Genomic DNA, 21446 nt, shown 5'->3' with positions numbered 1-21446 from the left:
TGCCAGTTGCACCTATGCATACGAGTAAAAAAGTGCATGTTTATGTCCACATAAAGGGATCGGGATGCAGATAGTTACAAGCAAGCTACTAATATTAGCAGTAATATAATAAGACTTCTGGCTTTCCACCCTTGGCATTGTTACAGAAGTGAAGTACAACAGGGGCCACACAGAGGGAAAGTGAATGCATACAGTTGATGAGCACAGGCCATGTTTTGCCCTAAAGGCCTCTGCTTATTATCTCAGTGGTGATTATTATCTCCCCTGCATATCAGTGGATTCTGATATGGAGGGGAAGTCGGACATGCAAGGGCTCAGTTATGTTGTTACTCACTCAGCTGTAGAAACGTATACATGCATACGGTACACACTGTCTTACTAACAAGTGCACAAAAACAAATGAATGTGGAGATAAAACATACATAAAAACACTGTGCACACATACACAGAGGCAAAACGGGGCAGGGGAACTCGGCGTAAATCATGCAGAGAGATTTATCGATGACAGACCGGATTAACCAAATAAATGCAGTTTTCTGCACCACAGTTTGGAAAACAAGACATTTCTGAGCTCACAGAGTGACTACGTGTTGCTGTTTATTTTGGGTTGGACAGTGTAATTATTTGGCTGCTACTGCTGCATGCTGTTTGCAATATTAATCAGTTATACTCACAGCTGGAAAATGTTCGTGATTTTTTTTTCTTTTTTGCAGGGTGTGTAGTGGATAAGGGCATCGAGTCCACTTGGAACATCAGATCGAAGTCTTTGTTGTTTTCAGCGTGCAAGTAAAAAGTAGATCAGTGTTTTGGGTTAGGTGTTTTTTTAAAAGCCGTATTTAATTTTAAATACCACTGAAGTGAAATGATTCAAATAGTAGCCAATCAAAACCAGAAGAAAATGTCCAAAGGGATTTTCATGCTCGAGCGTACCTGAATGATGTGGTCAGAAGTTCCTTTGGGTTGAAAGTGCGGTAAGATTGGCCTACAGTCAGAATGTAATTTGACTTTTAATGAAAGGATTGTGTGCACATCACTCTAACATTAAAATTGGCTCTACTAAATTCTCAGTGAAATAAAGACAGACCGTCTCGCAAACAGTATTCACATTTACTACTAACAATTTGGTAATCGTTTAACCGTCGAGGCAAAAATATCAAGACAGCTTCTAAAATATAAAAATGTGATGCTTGGGTGCGTTTGGACAAAGTATTCAACAAGTTAAATCAGGGATTATAATCATCATTGCTTAACAGTAAAACTGTAACTTTTTACATAAACATACAGTGTGAAAATAAACCTTTTTTTCCCCATTCTTATTTTATTTTTTGTGGCCTGTGTGTGCGCTTCATGTGGCCACTTCCACCTGCAGAGTGTTCTGCCCACAAATGTCAAACAGGCAACAATGTGGTTTGTAAATTGGCAGTGATGTGGTTTGTAGCTGCCCTTTAGCAAGAAAAGTATAACGGAAATTCACCTCAGTGTTAACGCAAACATTGAAGTTACTTCAAAGAGTAAGAGGGATAGGGTTGATCTAACTCACAGCTGAAACTACCAGTGAAAGTTTTTCTTTTCATTTTTTTTCTTTTGTGACCACAGCTTAACTAAGGTAAGTTTCAATCAGTCCCATTTACTCTTTTTTAATTTTGCTGTTGTTTTATCAAACATAGCAAGTACAAAATAATGAACATTGTCCTAACTGTGCAGGACAGCTTCTTTTTTTGACCCGTAGTTCATGACAAGCTGTTACAGTTGCCTGTAAACCTAGAGTGGTGCTTCTTTGTGCATCTGTGTTGTTCACTTCAGAGTTTTTTTTGCTGTTTTTTTGTCTTTGCACATTCAGAATATGTCTATTTTGGAATTCAGGATGTGGGAAGCAATTAGAAGATATTCGAATAAGATTTATTATTGAGTTTAAATTGTGACATTCTGTATACTTTTCTCAATTATTTTAGGGTCATTACTTTACAATATAAAGCTCCGTGAAGCGTCTCTTGTTGTGATTTGGCGCTACAGAAATAAAACTGAATTGAACTGAATTAATGGCAAAGAACTGGTAAGTAGCTTCTTGGCTTATATTAAGTAAATATTACCCCGTATTTTATGCTCAGTGCTCAATGTTCAAAGCTGTCTTCTGTTTAGTGGGAAATAAACATCAATTTCGTAATGACCAGAGAGAGACTCTGAAACGGCGTTTGACTCTGTGTTTACTTCTAAATAACCTTCTCTGTCTGCACTCTGTTATGTCTAGATACATGGCTGGATTACGTGTGCTGTGAGGACGGTCGTATAGCTGAGGCTTTGTGCCTCATCTGGACCGCGATAAGAACCAGCGTCCGTAACACGGTGATAACCACAGTTGTATTAATTTCAGCTCAGCGCCTCTGACTTTTTATGTCTGAGACTCAGGCACCAAAAACTCTTCCTCTGCCAAAAGATTGTCTGCATCTGGTGCCGCCAGCTACTCTGCAGTTTCAACGCCGGTCTGATCATCTGTTCTGAATTTGAAATGCTCCTCACTAAAAATTTTCACCTTGAGGGCTCCTGCCAAGCCAGTGGTCACGACGCCTCTGCTGGCTCCACCTCTGCTGATGTGAGCGCATGTATGTGTGTGTCTACGTTTGTGTACGGATGTGTGTATTCAAGTATATGCCTTGGTGAGATAAGAGTGTGTATACTGTACGCAGCATGCACGCATCAGTACCCTTTCAATGTCAATGACTTTTCTGAGTTGGGACAGTCAGCTGGTCACCGATGGACTCAGCATGGCTGTCCCTGTGAGGCGCAGTGGAGTGGCGGGGTGCGCTTGAGACAAGGTGACAGAGGAAATTGTGCTCAAGTAATGACTGACGGTCATGGTTATGTCCTGTCCTGCCTGTGGAGGAGACTGTGTGTGAGTGACGCAAACATGTGAAGTCCAGGACTAAACACAAAGCTCTAGTGTGCTGCTGGGCAATCCTTTTTAAGAGCAAAATGTTTCACTTTAGGGGTTTCTATATAAACACACCGCTTTCCTGTCACTGAAATGAATATAAGGTAGACTTTGGCTGATGCAACAGCCCTCCTTTTGTGTCAAAGCACATACACGCACAGTCCAGACCAACTGCACTTTCATGCCTCCACCTGTGTTTACACTGTGAACACAATACTTTGTTCCCTGGCGTCTTCCCAGAATACATTTTTAATCAAACTGCCCATCAAACCCAACGGCGAATATTTAACAAACTTCATGGCTCATCGGCTCCCTTAAGCCTCCATCAGAGCCCCTTTGTTGCCACCAGACAGAGACCAACCTTTGCATCTGAAGGCACACTTCTTCTATAAGTGCCGGAAAACAGCAGCAAGAAGGTTTTGTGACAAATAGTGAGCAGTCATATACTTTTCAGTCATATATTGTAAGTAAGCAAAAGCTAAACAAAGCCAGAGTCCTTGGGGAGCCTATTTATTTATGCAAATTATGAAACTGCTCATTCTTAGGGTACAGAAATTACCCAAAGGTACCCAATGATTCACAGAGTAATCACAATATTTGGAAGGGAGGTGTTGTGTTTATGAAAATAATTTTTCTGCTTCTTTTGTTTGACTGAATAATTTCTTCCACTCATGGAAATGAAAGGTGAGGGCTCACTTGAGAGACTCAATACATCCAGTCCACACTAGAACAAACGCGCAGCCACACACATAGCACGCGCACTCTGTCTACGCACATACCCTTAAGAGTAAACACACTTGAACAATGTTCACTGTTGAGCAAAATCATAAAAGCTCGCAACTGCTGCCTGTGGGCCAGGTTTCAGACACCCAGGCGAGAGCAGGATTTTTCACAGAGGAGCAGGATTTTGTGTGAACGAACAAAAGGAATCTCCTTCCTCCGCTGCTCCTTCCTCCTCTAAATCCTATCGTGTGCCACCATGTGTCTCCCACACGCCTGTTTCTAAGTTACCGGCAGCGTCAGCTGCCAATCCCGCTTAATTGCCTCCTGTGTAAAGTGACAGCTGAGGAGTGGCGATGAGAGCGAGCTGTCCTCGCCTTTTCCTGAAGCTCAGTCTCCGCCACCTTGCTAACGAGAGACTCCACCTGAGAATTGTACTGTATGCCTTGGGGAAATTACACAGTAGTTTTGACCTGTAGTGACACTTGAGTATCCAACCTGGGGACTTGCTTTATTAGAAAGAAATATGACTCAAATGTTTCTAGAAAATAAAATGTTCTCAATTTAGAAAAATGCTCTGCAGGGACAGTTAACTGAAGCTCTAAGGGAGGGAGGGAAATATTTTGAATATGTCTTGTTAGAAATGAAACTAAGTAATAGACATAGAACAATAATAGCAGGCACTGTTTATTTCAATAACAAGAAGCTTCCCTTACCAACCTTGCTTGAGCCTGGAGAAAAAGAAAAGATCTTTTTGCTCACTCCCGCTTGCAGAATTTGCCACCCTGTTGCTCCTTGTTCTCTCTTCCTTTGTTGCGTCTTCCTCACAAACAGATCCTCCTCATCCTCAGGACCAGGGCTGGAATTAACAGCTCATGAGGGAAGCCAGGCGGAAGAGAACGAAAACACACCAGAGAAGAGAAGAAACACACACTTCTCACCCCTAAGTCCTCCTTGGCGGTGTATCCCCATCCGTTAGAGCTCAGCGACTGAGAGTGTGGTGAGAGAGAGAGAGGGAGAGAGAGATGAAATGATACTAAGTGGGCGAGTGAGAGAAAAAGTGAGAGAGGGAGGGAGCGAGAGAGAGAGCCCGTGCGTCTGCACTGGAGGGTGATCTTCTGTACTGTATGATTCCTGTTTATCTCTCTGTCTGTCTCCTCTGCGTGCATTCCTTCCCGACAGAAAGGCACGAGGTCAGCTGTTTTTACAGTAACAACACTTGGTTTCCTCTTGAGGGAGAAGACTTCCTGTTAGTTCTCTGCTCAACTTCTCTCATGGGTGAAATTACTAGCAGTTTTGTGCTTTTTTTTTTAAGAAAATTCCCTCTCTTCTACTTCCTCTCTCCTTCGCGCATAATCTCCCTCTCTATTCATGACTCCAGATTTATTAGCGCCCGAGCAAGCGTTAATCTAATCTCCTCTCTCTAAACATCGCTTGTCCAGAGGTTACTCTGTTGACAAAGAATGCTCTGCAGTTTAATTTTGGACACACACAGTACCAATACACAAACTAACTGCATGTTTGGTAGACAGCGCTCCAATTTGGCTGTATAAAGAATGAAAATGTGCAATTAACTGATATACTGCGTGAAGACAGAATTGCATGATTAATATACGATTCCATCATCTGATACTGCTCTGCATTCAGTCAGTTGTACTGACAAGGCTAAAAAAAGAAAAGAGCTCATTTGTAATAATGCAAATATTGTCATTAGTCAACATGATAACTGAAATCTCTGGGTTTGAACAGATAAACCGATAAATAAATAAAATACTTTACTTTTTTCAACTCGGTCATCACAGATCCAATTAATCACAGGATCACGCAGTAAATTGATAATGTGGGGCTTCGTTGGGGTTTTTTGTTTGTCTTTTTCATTATAGTCTTAATGTTTAAACAAATAATCAGTCATCTGCAAAAGAAAGAAGACAAAGACCAAAACATTTATTTAACTCACCAGTTAGCAAAAGACCATGCACTTCCTGTTTCCATCTTTTAAAATATTTTTTAAAATATTAACAGATTCATTAAAGATAATTAATTCATCAACATTCTCATCATTAGCATTAAAATGTTAATAAGGTGGTTCAGTATGCATCAAATTACAATTGCAATTTGCCATCTTGATAATGGGCACAATATCTTCCTAAGACCCAGCCATTCATTCTTGTCCTCTGTGGGAGGACATGCTTTGAGAGCTCTGCCTCAAGCACAATTTATGCGATGTATTTGAGCCTTACTGTACTGACAAGAGGACATCCTGGGCTTTCTAGTGATACCACATCTGAGGGGGTTTGACTAACACACTCCATGGACTTTCTTTTCAAGGAGCAGCTTCCACATTTTATTGCAACAAGGGAGCTTGCGATGAAAAATTTGCAGATAATTGGGTTTTATGAAATTAATGAGAGTGATGAAATTGGGTTGAAAATTTTTTGAACATGACTCATGAAAACAGGACGACGTTGCCCACAACCACCGGCAGGAAGGTGGAAGCTCAAAGGATGAGATACGAGCTTTCGAGGAGCCCGAGCAGGACTGTGTGAAGGCACCTACCATCTATAATAAAAAGAACTGTTTGATGTAGAGCTCTGAAGTTTTCAGGCATTATGATCTCTAGAAGGAGAAACGAAAACCTCTTCAGCTGAATTCACACACATACACACAGTCAAACACACACATAGGATGAAACAGGACACACAACCACCAAACAAAAATTAGGCAACCGAGTTTTACAAAACCATGCTAGAGCTCACAAACCAGATGGTGTTGCTCATCTCTGAAAGGAAAGTAGCACTAATATCATACTGAAACTGGGTTGAAATTGGTTTTTTTTAGCATGAAATATGAAGGCAGGATAACCACCAAATGTGGTTATCCAGACAGAAAATAGGGTGCTAGTTATAGCCTATTTAATAAGTTGAGGCAGATTCAAATAATCTTCATGTCACTGATATGCAGGAAGAGAAGGAAGACCACTGGAAAGTGGGAACTCTGTTAAAGAGGCTGCCGTGAAAAATATGATTCCATGTGGGATTGGTCAAGAAACATCTTCAGAGCTCTAGCTTACACAATACTTCTTATCCATACTGGACTTTAGGTGTCGTCACTTTGGTCCTGTGAGGCTCCTCAAAACCTGGTATGCCCTCCGTCTGAACCTTCACCTTCTTGTTCTAATGCCCACTCCTCCTCCACCCCATCTCCCGAAAACTTGACTCAATTTCCACAGTTCTGAATGAAATCCTGTGTGCCTCACTCAGCCGTCATATCATTCTGTGATCAAGCGAGATCTGATGTCCACTTCAAGGGACAGAAGATGAAATTTAAATAAATTCCAGTTTAGACATATTATTTGATGCATGTTTCTAATAGTTCACTTATGTATAAGAAAATCTAAATATCAGAACTTTACTTTCAACCCTGTTGAAAATGGGTTGAAATGTGAAAACAGGACAAACCACAGTCATCAAGCCTAGAGGCTCTCTGCTTACATAAAATATAACACGGGCAACCAGGTTTCTGAAAAAACATGTCAAACCACAGGAAGGTGCTCATCTCCAGAACATTTGTTGTTTTAAGGGTGGAAACACTGTTCAGAACATATCTGCTTATTGCAAGACTCAGTCTAGGATCCAGATACACTGGGTCCTAGTTATAGCCAGTTCACTAAGCTGAGACAGATTCTTCAAGATGAGGCGGCCCATCAAAGTAATAAATGATCTTGATGTCTCTGACATAAAGGAAAAAGAATAATGCCTTCCAAACAGTGTTCAGATGTGTTTCCATCAGTTCCTCGTTTTATTGTTCATGCAATAAAAATGCTGTAACGTTTTTCTTTTAACCACAATACTTCAATTATCAAAACAATTTTTCCGGGCCTCAGGAGGATATGAATCATTTTTGAACTATTTCTTGGCACGTTCATATTTGATAGTAGCAGACAACCAAAACTACAGTTCAAGGGACATTTTGGCAAGCCCAGCTTTATGCCACTAAACAATAAACAAGTAACAGGTGTTTGTTTTGTTGTGTGCATATATTGTTATATGTAAAGGCAAAATTATTTTGTTACTGAAAACTCGGTCGCAAAATGTGCCGTTTCTGTGATACTCTGCTTGTCTTTTAAGCTTTGCTGGTCCCTGTTGTGTGAAGGCAGCCACAGCGCTTAAGTGTGTCCCCATGTACAGTGCATACTGGGTCAATACGCCCATGAAGTGTTGGATCAATCAGGTCACAGACATCGGTGAAAGGTGATTCAGGGGACAGCGTAACAGCTTTCTGAGTTATGTTGATAAAGTGTCAAAATGTCATACTGGCAAACACGCCACAGGCAAAGTGACAGAAACGCTCAGTTACACCACTGATGAAGTGATGGAGGATTTCTCAAAAGCGGGGAGTCGAACGATATGAACATATGGCCGCGTCGTGTGGATGCTGCACGTTGGCCTGTTGACCGGGTAAGCAAGAAGTGCTCCTATTGAGCACTTTGGGTATTGTGCTGTTGAGAGTGGTGGGTGTTGCTCCCAGACACGTGGCCACATGCAGCCGGAGGAGGCAGCTGTGATAACTGCCAGCTCCTATGAAAGGGAGGATGAGCCTATGTGGACGCCTGAAGCAGGATGTGTGGTGATTGGGCTGCATGATGTTCAGCCAGGAGGAGGTGGTATGCACGGGAGAGATATAGACTTTGCAAGTGTCGCTGGTTATTTCACCGCATTCATCTGCATGCCATCTTATGTGCCATTTGTTGCAACTGATGTTAACTAGTAATATGCCATCACAAAAAAAAAAGTAAAATAAAAAAGCATAACAATTGCTGGATAAATAAATGCAAAGCAAGGAAGCTCTTTGGATAGTTTGCTGGTGGCACTTGGTTACAAAATAATGCCTGCAATGTCAGTCAACCAGCCAATGCACTGCAGTCTTTTATTCTGTAAATAGATCAATCATTTTTTTCTTGCAGCGGTTTGACAAAGGTGCTTTCACTTCCAGGTCTCTATCCACTGGACGGTACTCAGAGAGCGTCAGTGACCGTAGCGAGGTGTCAGGTTGTATTCACGACAAGCTCCTGGCCTTAATTGCCTTCCATGCAACTGGGCTCAATACAGTTTTTCTCAAATGCTAAAACACATGTCACAAACGTTACCACCAGGTCCCCCAATGTCCAAACACAACACCCTTCTCTAAAGCTACATAAACACAACCACACCTTCCCACTGCAAAACTCAAACTCCCACACCAAGAGAGCAGCTCGAAGCTGTCAAAACTATAAACACTATACAAAGCATTACACACTACAGCAAAACAATTGAAAACACAATGCTCAATTTGTGAGAAGGTTCTTTGTTTCATAACTGCCAATGCATATTTTAGAAACTATACAGTAACGGATCGTCGTAGATCCCTGCAGAGGATTAGGCATTTAGATTTGTGAGTTTCATATGAGTAGTATAAATCTATAGAAAATCCTGCATGTACGTACACTACTGTAACACAACTCAATGCAAAAACAGAATCTATTGCACACAACAGTAATCTTGAAAACATGAACAGGGTGTGAAGTTTTTTTATTTACGTTATTCACACCACACACACACCACAATCACTGTGCGGCATCATGTCGCTGAGCTGTTGCTCGCATCTCGTCCGTAATGATGGTACGAGGTTGTCTTGCTCTCCCTCCTGGACCTTCTCCTCTCCCATGTTGGCCTTCTCCTCTTCCTCGTTGGTCACTCCTCTTCCTCCTCTCATTTGAACTCCTCTTCCTCATTGGCCTGCTCCTCTTCTTCCAGGGCCAGCTCTTCTCCCTCCTCTGCATCAAATTCCTCTTCCCCTGACTCTGCCTTCATCCATTGTGTTTGTTTGGAACCTTCAGCATACTGTGCACTCTGAACTTGCTTTTACATGTGGGTACAGCATTAGCAACAAGTGTCTTCAATTTTGAGTCATTGTGTGTAGTGAATGACGCCAGGTGTGTTCCCTGTGTTCAAAGATTGGTGACTGTGGCAAGCATTTTGCATCACATGGGCTTTCATTTGAGGATATGAGCAGAGTTGTTTTGCAACATGTGTTTTAGCAAGGAAAAATGTGTTTAGATTTATGAGTACAGAGGGTTGTGTTTTGTGAATTGTGTCTTCATGTGACATGTGTTTATGGTACTGGAATATGGTGGCTACATTTAGTAAATGTGTTTAGACTACTGGTCATTTGGGTTACAGGATTGGCTTTTGTGTTTTAACATTTGAGAAAAACTGTAATAATCAGCATGGAGGCGTTCATCACCCCCATCATACCTGTACCCTCTTACATGTGGAATTTAATTTATCTGGTGCAGTTTCCTTTTCTGTTCAGTGTCCCTCTCGCTTCAACTGCAAGAATCAAATGATACGAGTTATTCTGTCTAGCTTCGGTTTCCTTCCTTTCAGCCAAGCTCCAGATTTCTTTGAATCTTTTTAGGACGCTCTGTAAATGTAGAGGATCAGCTTACACGGTCCACCATTAAACCTAGAGGCTATTTGATACTGATACAGTGATTTCCAATCTTCAAAAAAAAAAGGGTGGGGTGGGGGGTGGAGGAGTGTTATTTCAACTTAGCTTTGTATTATAAGGACTGAGAGCAAGAAAATGACTTTCTAGTGATACCACATCTGAGGGGGTTTGACTAACACACTCCATGGACTTTCTTTTCAAGGAGCAGCTTCCACATTTTATTGCAACAAGGGAGCTTGCGATGAAAAATTTGCAGATAATTGGGTTTTATGAAATTAATGAGATTGATGAAATTGGGTTGAAAATTTTTTGAACATGACTCATGAAAACAGGACGACGTTGCCCACAACCACCGGCAGGAAGGTGGAAGCTCAAAGGATGAGATACGAGCTTTCGAGGAGCCCGAGCAGGACTGTGTGAAGGCACCTACCATCTATAATAAAAAGAACTGTTTGATGTAGAGCTCTGAAGTTTTCAGGCATTATGATCTCTAGAAGGAGAAACGAAAACCTCTTCAGCTGAATTCACACACATACACACAGTCAAACACACACATAGGATGAAACAGGACACACAACCACCAAACAAAAATTAGGCAACCGAGTTTTACAAAACCATGCTAGAGCTCACAAACCAGATGGTGTTGCTCATCTCTGAAAGGAAAGTAGCACTAATATCATACTGAAACTGGGTTGAAATTGGTTTTTTTAGCATGAAATATGAAAGCAGGATAACCACCAAATGTGGTGGTCTGATTACATCAGACAGAAAATAGGGTGCTAGTTATAGCCTATTTAATAAGTTGAGGCAGATTCAAATAATCTTCATGTCACTGATATGCAGGAAGAGAAGGAAGACCACTGGAAAGTGGGAACTCTGTTAAAGAGGCTGCCGTGAAAAATATGATTCCATGTGGGATTGGTCAAGAAACATCTTCAGAGCTCTAGCTTACACAATACTTCTTATCCATACTGGACTTTAGGTGTCGTCACTTTGGTCCTGTGAGGCTCCTCAAAACCTGGTATGCCCTCCGTCTGAACTTTCACCTTCTTGTTCTAATGCCCACTCCTCCTCCACCTCATCTCCCGAAAACTTGACTCAATTTCCACAGTTCTGAATGAAATCCTGTGTGCCTCACTCAGCCGTCATATCATTCTGTGATCAAGCGAGATCTGATGTCCACTTCAAGGGACAGAAGATGAAATTTAAATAAATTCCAGTTTAGACATATTATTTGATGCATGTTTCTAATAGTTCACTTATGTATAAGAAAATCTAAATATCAGAACTTTACTTTCAACCCTGTTGAAAATGGGTTGAAATGTGAAAACAGGACAAACCACAGTCATCAAGCCTAGAGGCTCTCTGCTTACATAAAATATAACACGGGCAACCAGGTTTCTGAAAAAACATGTCAAACCACAGGAAGGTGCTCATCTCCAGAACATTTGTTGTTTTAAGGGTGGAAACACTGTTCAGAACATATCTGCTTATTGCAAGACTCAGTCTAGGATCCAGATACACTGGGTCCTAGTTATAGCCAGTTCACTAAGCTGAGACAGATTCTTCAAGATGAGGCGGCCCATCAAAGTAATAAATGATCTTGATGTCTCTGACATAAAGGAAAAAGAATAATGCCTTCCAAACAGTGTTCAGATGTGTTTCCATCAGTTCCTCGTTTTATTGTTCATGCAATAAAAATGCTGTAACGTTTTTCTTTTAACCACAATACTTCAATTATCAAAACAATTTTTCCGGGCCTCAGGAGGATATGAATCATTTTTGAACTATTTCTTGGCACGTTCATATTTGATAGTAGCAGACAACCAAAACTACAGTTCAAGGGACATTTTGGCAAGCCCAGCTTTATGCCACTAAACAATAAACAAGTAACAGGTGTTTGTTTTGTTGTGTGCATATATTGTCATATGTAAAGGCAAAATTATTTTGTTACTGAAAACTCGGTCGCAAAATGTGCCGTTTCTGTGATACTCTGCTTGTCTTTTAAGCTTTGCTGGTCCCTGTTGTGTGAAGGCAGCCACAGCGCTTAAGTGTGTCCCCATGTACAGTGCATACTGGGTCAATACGCCCATGAAGTGTTGGATCAATCAGGTCACAGATATCGGTGAAAGGTGATTCAGGGGACAGCGTAACAGCTTTCTGAGTTATGTTGATAAAGTGTCAAAATGTCATACTGGCAAACACGCCACAGGCAAAGTGACAGAAACGCTCAGTTACACCACTGATGAAGTGATGGAGGATTTCTCAAAAGCGGGGAGTCGAACGATATGAACATATGGCCGCGTCGTGTGGATGCTGCACGTTGGCCTGTTGACCGGGTAAGCAAGAAGTGCTCCTATTGAGCACTTTGGGTATTGTGCTGTTGAGAGTGGTGGGTGTTGCTCCCAGACACGTGGCCACATGCAGCCGGAGGAGGCAGCTGTGATAACTGCCAGCTCCTATGAAAGGGAGGATGAGCCTATGTGGACGCCTGAAGCAGGATGTGTGGTGATTGGGCTGCATGATGTTCAGCCAGGAGGAGGTGGTATGCACGGGAGAGATATAGACTTTGCAAGTGTCGCTGGTTATTTCACCGCATTCATCTGCATGCCATCTTATGTGCCATTTGTTGCAACTGATGTTAACTAGTAATATGCCATCACAAAAAAAAAAGTAAAATAAAAAAGCATAACAATTGCTGGATAAATAAATGCAAAGCAAGGAAGCTCTTTGGATAGTTTGCAGGTGGCACTTGGTTACAAAATAATGCCTGCAATGTCAGTCAACCAGCCAATGCACTGCAGTCTTTTATTCTGTAAATAGATCAGTCATTTTTTTCTTGCAGCGGTTTGACAAAGGTGCTTTCACTTCCAGGTCTCTATCCACTGGACGGTACTCAGAGAGCGTCAGTGACCGTAGCGAGGTGTCAGGTTGTATTCACGACAAGCTCCTGGCCTTAATTGCCTTCCATGCAACTGGGCTCAATAATAATCAGCATGGAGGCGTTCATCACCCCAATCATACCTGTACCCTCTTACATGTGGAATTTAATTTATCTGGTGCAGTTTCCTTTTCTGTTCAGTGTCCCTCTCGCTTCAACTGCAAGAATCAAATGATACGAGTTATTCTGTCTAGCTTCGGTTTCCTTCCTTTCAGCCAAGCTCCAGATTTCTTTGAATCTTTTTAGGACGCTCTGTAAATGTAGAGGATCAGCTTACACGGTCCACCATTAAACCTAGAAGCTATTTGATACTGATACAGTGATTTCCAATCTTCAAAAAAAAAAAGGGTGGGGTGGGGGGTGGAGGAGTGTTATTTCAACTTAGCTTTGTATTATAAGGACTGAGAGCAAGAAAATGACTTTCTAGTGATACCACATCTGAGGGGGTTTGACTAACACACTCCATGGACTTTCTTTTCAAGGAACAGCTTCCACATTTTATTGCAACAAGGGAGCTTGCGATGAAAAATTTGCAGATAATTGGGTTTTATGAAATTAATGAGAGTGATGAAATTGGGTTGAAAATTTTTTGAACATGACTCATGAAAACAGGACGACGTTGCCCACAACCACCGGCAGGAAGGTGGAAGCTCAAAGGATGAGATACGAGCTTTCGAGGAGCCCGAGCAGGACTGTGTGAAGGCACCTACCATCTATAATAAAAAGAACTGTTTGATGTAGAGCTCTGAAGTTTTCAGGCATTATGATCTCTAGAAGGAGAAACGAAAACCTCTTCAGCTGAATTCACACACATACACACAGTCAAACACACACATAGGATGAAACAGGACACACAACCACCAAACAAAAATTAGGCAACCGGGTTTTACAAAACCATGCTAGAGCTCACAAACCAGATGGTGTTGCTCATCTCTGAAAGGAAAGTAGCACTAATATCATACTGAAACTGGGTTGAAATTGTTTTTTTTAGCATGAAATATGAAAGCAGGATAACCACCAAATGTGGTGGTCTGATTACATCAGACAGAAAATAGGGTGCTAGTTATAGCCTATTTAATAAGTTGAGGCAGATTCAAATAATCTTCATGTCACTGATATGCAGGAAGAGAAGGAAGACCACTGGAAAGTGGGAACTCTGTTAAAGAGGCTGCCGTGAAAAATATGATTCCATGTGGGATTGGTCAAGAAACATCTTCAGAGCTCTAGCTTACACAATACTTCTTATCCATACTGGACTTTAGGTGTCGTCACTTTGGTCCTGTGAGGCTCCTCAAAACCTGGTATGCCCTCCGTCTGAACCTTCACCTTCTTGTTCTAATGCCCACTCCTCCTCCACCTCATCTCCCGAAAACTTGACTCAATTTCCACAGTTCTGAATGAAATCCTGTGTGCCTCACTCAGCCGTCATATCATTCTGTGATCAAGCGAGATCTGATGTCCACTTCAAGGGACAGAAGATGAAATTTAAATAAATTCCAGTTTAGACATATTATTTGATGCATGTTTCTAATAGTTCACTTATGTATAAGAAAATCTAAATATCAGAACTTTACTTTCAACCCTGTTGAAAATGGGTTGAAATGTGAAAACAGGACAAACCACAGTCATCAAGCCTAGAGGCTCTCTGCTTACATAAAATATAACACGGGCAACCAGGTTTCTGAAAAAACATGTCAAACCACAGGAAGGTGCTCATCTCCAGAACATTTGTTGTTTTAAGGGTGGAAACACTGTTCAGAACATATCTGCTTATTGCAAGACTCAGTCTAGGATCCAGATACACTGGGTCCTAGTTATAGCCAGTTCACTAAGCTGAGACAGATTCTTCAAGATGAGGCGGCCCATCAAAGTAATAAATGATCTTGATGTCTCTGACATAAAGGAAAAAGAATAATGCCTTCCAAACAGTGTTCAGATGTGTTTCCATCAGTTCCTCGTTTTATTGTTCATGCAATAAAAATGCTGTAACGTTTTTCTTTTAACCACAATACTTCAATTATCAAAACAATTTTTCCGGGCCTCAGGAGGATATGAATCATTTTTGAACTATTTCTTGGCACGTTCATATTTGATAGTAGCAGACAACCAAAACTACAGTTCAAGGGACATTTTGGCAAGCCCAGCTTTATGCCACTAAACAATAAACAAGTAACAGGTGTTTGTTTTGTTGTGTGCATATATTGTCATATGTAAAGGCAAAATTATTTTGTTACTGAAAACTCGGTCGCAAAATGTGCCGTTTCTGTGATACTCTGCTTGTCTTTTAAGCTTTGCTGGTCCCTGTTGTGTGAAGGCAGCCACAGCGCTTAAGTGTGTCCCCATGTACAGTGCATACTGGGTCAATACGCCCATGAAGTGTTGGATTAATCAGGTCACAGACATCGGTGAAAGGTGATTCAGGGGACAGCGTAACAGCTTTCTGAGTTATGTTGATAAAGTGTCAAAATGTCATACTGGCAAACACGCCACAGGCAAAGTGACAGAAACGCTCAGTTACACCACTGATGAAGTGATGGAGGATTTCTCAAAAGCGGGGAGTCGAACGATATGAACATATGGCCGCGTCGTGTGGATGCTGCACGTTGGCCTGTTGACCGGGTAAGCAAGAAGTGCTCCTATTGAGCACTTTGGGTATTGTGCTGTTGAGAGTGGTGGGTGTTGCTCCCAGACACGTGGCCACATGCAGCCGGAGGAGGCAGCTGTGATAACTGCCAGCTCCTATGAAAGGGAGGATGAGCCTATGTGGACGCCTGAAGCAGGATGTGTGGTGATTGGGCTGCATGATGTTCAGCCAGGAGGAGGTGGTATGCACGGGAGAGATATAGACTTTGCAAGTGTCGCTGGTTATTTCACCGCATTCATCTGCATGCCATCTTATGTGCCATTTGTTGCAACTGATGTTAACTAGTAATATGCCATCACAAAAAAAAAGTAAAATAAAAAAGCATAACAATTGCTGGATAAATAAATGCAAAGCAAGGAAGCTCTTTGGATAGTTTGCTGGTGGCACTTGGTTACAAAATAATGCCTGCAATGTCAGTCAACCAGCCAATGCACTGCAGTCTTTTATTCTGTAAATAGATCAATCATTTTTTTCTTGCAGCGGTTTGACAAAGGTGCTTTCACTTCCAGGTCTCTATCCACTGGACGGTACTCAGAGAGCGTCAGTGACCGTAGCGAGGTGTCAGGTTGTATTCACGACAAGCTCCTGGCCTTAATTGCCTTCCATGCAACTGGGCTCAATAATAATCAGCATGGAGGCGTTCATCACCCCCATCATACCTGTACCCTCTTACATGTGGAATTTAATTTATCTGGTGCAGTTTCCTTTTCTGTTCAGTGTCCCTCTCGCTTCAACTGCAAGAATCAAATGATACGAGTTATTCTGTCTAGCTTCGGTTTCCTTCCTTTCAGCCAAGCTCCAGATTTCTTTGAATCTTTTTAGGACGCTCTGTAAATGTAGAGGATCAGCTTACACGGTCCACCATTAAACCTAGAGGCTATTTGATACTAATACAGTGATTTCCAATCTTCAAAAAAAAAAAGGGTGGGGTGGGGGGTGGAGGAGTGTTATTTCAACTTAGCTTTGTATTATAAGGACTGAGAGCAAGAAAATGACTATTTAAAAATGCTTTTCCATGATTCTTCTTATTTCACCCTTTGAAATGCCATCCTCAAACGCAGAGTTTTCTCTCTTTGGAAAAACAGAGTTCAGGTTCTTATGCAAAATGCAGCCTGGCACTAAACCTGATTCCTGCAGCTGATGCTACTTTGTCTCCTGGCTATAAAGTGAGTGTATGCTGTTGTCAAGCACTTCGCAGGGGCACTGCTTAAGCACACCACATAAAGTTCAGACAACAAACAGGGAATTGTTTAAATCTCTACAAGTCATTACATGTCCTCTGGTATTTATATAGATGCTATAATAGAAAACGTCTGATGACTCAGTCAATCTTCAAATGAAATTGGGGTGCAGTTCTTTTTTGTTTTGGTTTTAACTCAAAAGGTTAATGAAGAAAAATGAAAACGTGGCCATTTAAAGGGTAACTTTTAAGGTGGGCTGTTCAGCTGGAATTGGCTGGGGAGGAAGAGGCGTGACTCTGGAAGTCAGCAGTGACACAATGATCCCCAGACCAGAGGAAAATGGGATCTTGATGCCGCAGACGCCTCTTTCCTCCCCAAATCCCCTCAAGGGGTCATTAGTATGGTGAAGGGCCTCTGCTGTACCCATTCAAGCTGTTGGCTCCAGGTTCAGTAATTCCCGAAGGCTGAGTTCTCAGAAGCAGTTTAAGTGCAAGAGATGGGTCCAAGTGTCAGCATAACATTAGCAGTGGTGCTGCTGTTCGGGGACCGCGCTGCCATCTGAGAGGATTGCCAAGCCATATTAGAATCTGCAGGGAAAAAATGCCAAAAAACACAGAAAGAACCCAGCTCTCTGTTAGCCAAACCCATAATGGGTAGCTGTCCATGTGATTTCCCTCAGTTAGTAAAGTGTGTTCTCTTAATTGCCTTGAAGGCAGCATTGCCTGTTGCAAAGCTGTAAACCCCATCTTGAAAGCAATGGGGTGTCACTTAACATCAGAAATTACAAGATTCAATCATAAACTGCTCAGCCATCTGAAAGGTATTAAGATAATCATCTTTTCCTCCTCCAGAAACAACAAACCTTATGAACACAATAATATGCTACTGAAAAGGTGAATACTTATTATCCTGAGCTGTATCTCTCAGCACATTTAACATCTGCAGAGTTGGGGAAGGAGGTTAGATGCGTATTTACATGCAGAGAAATTAACTTTCACTGTGTATCATGTAACTTTGGGCAAGACCATAATTTTGTGGATATATTTTATGGGATCGTGATGAAGTAAAACCTCAAAATAAGCATTTTCAACCTTGATCTTTTTAGCCATACTGACGCAGCAGAAAGGCTCTCTGACAGGTTTTAAATCACTCCTCCAAAGAGTTTTGTTTTTTCTGTAAATCACTCATATGTTCAATCAATGCCATGTCCAACAGCACAAGTGACAAATCAGTCCTGGTATTTCAGTCATGGCACTGAAATAGTTTTGCTCTCTCTGAATCCTTCTGCGCAAACTTTGAACTCTTGCAACTGTCGTCACGCTTCCAAGCTTCACTTCAGCTGTGGTGCTTTTTCTTTCAGCTCTACCATTACTTCACCATCATCCTCTAATGATTCATATTTGTGTTAAATCTCACAGTGCTGTTGGTAAGTATTCAAAATTGAATATCAGAAATGATATGACATTCATTAGGAGGAAAATATTCTATCATATACCTGTTAATCGAGAGAGAAAAACAAAGATTTGTGTAATCAACAAATCATTTCAGTTATTTTTTTCTGTAATAGTTTTGTAAGTGAAATTATTGAATATTTAACCAGCTGTTTTACCCCCAGGGAGTCCAGAAAATGAGAGGAAGTAACAGGAAAAGAGTACAGATAAAAAGCAGACACAGGGGAAGAATGAAAATATATTTTTTAATTAAACTCAAAGAGATTGTCAAGATGCTATTACCCCCTAAAACAAACAAGATCATTAAACCACTGCGATTGTTGTTCAATGCTTACACTTTGGACATTATTATGGATGTAAAAAATTACTTTTGAAGGATTTGAGCTCTCCAGTAATTACTTTACATACTTCAAATGATAAGGGCATGCGTCTGAAAGGTCTGTGATGTACCAGAACTGTAGCGATTATCCTGAAATTTTGCTATGAGGGCAAATAATAAGGCATCAATTATTTTTAGTGTCCTTAAAAATCCCTTTTCTTTTTCAACATATTCAAAGTATGGAGAAGCTGAGGGAATTTTTAGATGACAGAGGACAGCTCCATAAAATATTTAGCAACAGGCAATGGTCCCTCTGCTTTTTTCCTCCCCACCTGTGTGTAAACAACAAAGTCTCAGATCACTGTCACCTATTGTGATACTTCACTCTGAAGCCCCAGTGGGGGAAAGAAAACATCAGTCACGCTGACAGAGACTCATGAAACTGGAGATCCATCTTAAATTTTGCATGAGGTTTTGTGTTAAAGCTTTAAAAAGGGACTTGTGTGACTGTCGGCATTAATGGCAACGTGAAAACTTACTCTGGGATAAAAAGAAATTGAAATAAATAAAGCGCTTTTCACAGTCGCGGTCACCGTCACAGACGAGGAGTCGTTATTGCTGTCATAAAACACAAGAAATGCTTTGGTGTTTGTAAATGAAGATTATGCATCATTACAGCAATAAGCCCCCCGAGATGAAGTTGTTTTTTTTGTGCAAAGTTTAATAGCATTTCACCTCAACAGCAACTGTGTCTTTCCCAGTGATTGATGCTTTCACTCTTGATTTGGTCCAGGATAATTAGTGAGAAAACAATGTAGGGATTCTTGGAGCACAGTTTAATTCTCTCAGCTAGAAGCAGTGGCTGCAAAGGATTTTTTTTTCTTTCCAGCATAGATAATGGAATGAAGCACTGCATCAGGACAGCGGGCTGTAAAAATGGAAGTTACTGTAGCATAACTGATGAAAGCAAGGATGTAAATTAGCAGTTTTTAAGGATTCACTGACAGGTTTTAACAGTAACAAAGACTGAGAGTCTGACATCAGACAAAAAGAAGGGGGAAAGGAGAGCACAAATTATAGAGCATTCAGCACAGAGACGTGTGCAGTTTTCAAGTTCAGAGTTCCTGTAAAGAACTGGAAGTATCTCATCCTGACCTGCCCTCCACTCTTGGGCACCAATAAACTTAGAGAAGGTTAAAAAAGAAAAGGTCATTGAAACAGCTATGTAAAGATTAGTAAGAACAAATAATTCACGTTTTAATGAAAAATGCAATTTAGTTCTTTTTAATGCAATGTACGGTACTAGAGACATATTTGAGGACAAGAAGTAGGCTGGAAGTCCTTCAGGTGTCGATTTTTATGTGAAGTACTTGAAGAACTTTCTGCTAATAAGCCTAATAAGCCTTTTATAGTTCAGGCTCCTGTACCATGCCAAATCTGCTGATAGCTTCAGCAAAGTGGGGCTACAAATTAAAACCAGAGAAGAAGTGTGGGAGGAACAATCCAGCAGTATAAACTGAAATACAACTCATTTTGGCATTAACTCCAAAATGGGTTGTTTTTTTTTTAAAAAAAGGTTAAAAATGTTAAAAACAGCAACATTAAACTGCAAATCTTTGTGGCAAGAGGCTTTTGTTATGTCTACCCGAGTCCAATCTAACACACCTGGAAGTCTGGCTCCTCACATCTCAGGAGTAGATTCATGGCTCTTGCAGGCCTGGCATGCTCCCAGCAAGGAAAGGCAAATCTAACTCTTGAAAATGACCTCTTTTATCAAGATTGGATAGTAAAAAGTCATTTTAAATCTTCCACAAGCAACGCACAACCATCCTCAGTTCTGATTTGTAGCAAAAACTGATTAGGCTTTTAAAAAAAAAAAAGTTTTTTGTTGATGATTTTTGTTTTCTCGTAGTATATTAAATATAGCATACAGTCCTGTGAAAACTACAATAAGTAAACGCCACATGATTCAGTAACCTTTGGCACAAAAACCTGAATCAACTGTTTCTGTATGACTTTATCAGTCTCTCACATCATTTTGGAGGATCTTTGTCCCACTCTCCTTTAAAACGCTCCTTCAGTTCTCTGAGGTTTGCTTTATGCATATTCCTCTTAAGGTTCTCAAACAGCATTTCAATCAGGTTGAGGTCAGCACTTTGACTGGACCATTGTGTTCTACATGTGCTGCTGTGCTTAGGATCATTTCAGCCAAGCTTTAGCTGTCAGACTGATGGTCTCAATTTTGAGTCTAGAATATTTTGGTATACAGAAATACTCCAAAACAAGCCCAAATCATTACCCCTCCACCACCATGCAAGACTGTTGTTATGACTTGTTTGTGCTGGTACGTATGCTACAGTCATTTCTTTGCTTGTTTGGTTTTTGTATTTGTTTTTGTTTTTTTCAAATATGGAGTTATGCATGATGTCCAGAAATCTCCATTTTCATCTTATCTGTCCAAAATACATTGATCCAGCAGTCTTGTAGTTTGCTCAGACGCAGCATTGCAAACCTAACCTGACCTGCTGACCTGCACTTCTTTTTAGGCAGACGAGGCCTTTTCCTGGCAACCCTTCCAAATAAGAGACATGTGGTCAGTTCTTTTCTAATTGTACTTAACTTTAACACAGTTTTCTTTCCATTTCCCTGTGTATTGCACAGTTTGACTCGGGATGAGATTATCCCACTCCTGGGAGGATTGCAGCATTGTGTTCAAAGATGTTTGAATGCTCCAGACCAGCAAACCGCCTAAGTGCTTGCTTTCACACTTGC

General features: G+C 41.0%; 1 protein-coding gene across 3 annotated transcripts in view; it reads right to left on the bottom strand.

Annotated features, from left to right (window-relative positions):
• The window catches only part of shisal1b (shisa like 1b), a 37543-nt gene extending 32798 nt beyond the window's left edge, over positions 1–4745 (bottom strand). For 2 of the 3 annotated variants that reach the window (XM_085462349.1, XM_085462346.1), the window contains exon 1: positions 4370–4745. The gene's annotated coding sequence lies outside the window, so the exon portion shown is untranslated. Of the gene's footprint in view, positions 1–4365 lie in introns of all 3 variants that reach the window. The other variant, XM_085462348.1, reaches the window with a different exon arrangement.
• Positions 4746–21446: the final 16701 nt, after the last annotated feature.

This window comes from Copadichromis virginalis, linkage group LG7, assembly GCF_057382275.1.
Source record: "Copadichromis virginalis isolate Kocher_CV1m ecotype Utaka linkage group LG7, C_Virginalis_male_GT1.1, whole genome shotgun sequence".
Lineage (NCBI taxonomy): Eukaryota > Metazoa > Chordata > Actinopteri > Cichliformes > Cichlidae > Copadichromis > Copadichromis virginalis.
Note: the sequence above shows the minus strand (reverse complement) of the source record. Positions and strands in the feature narration are given on the sequence as shown.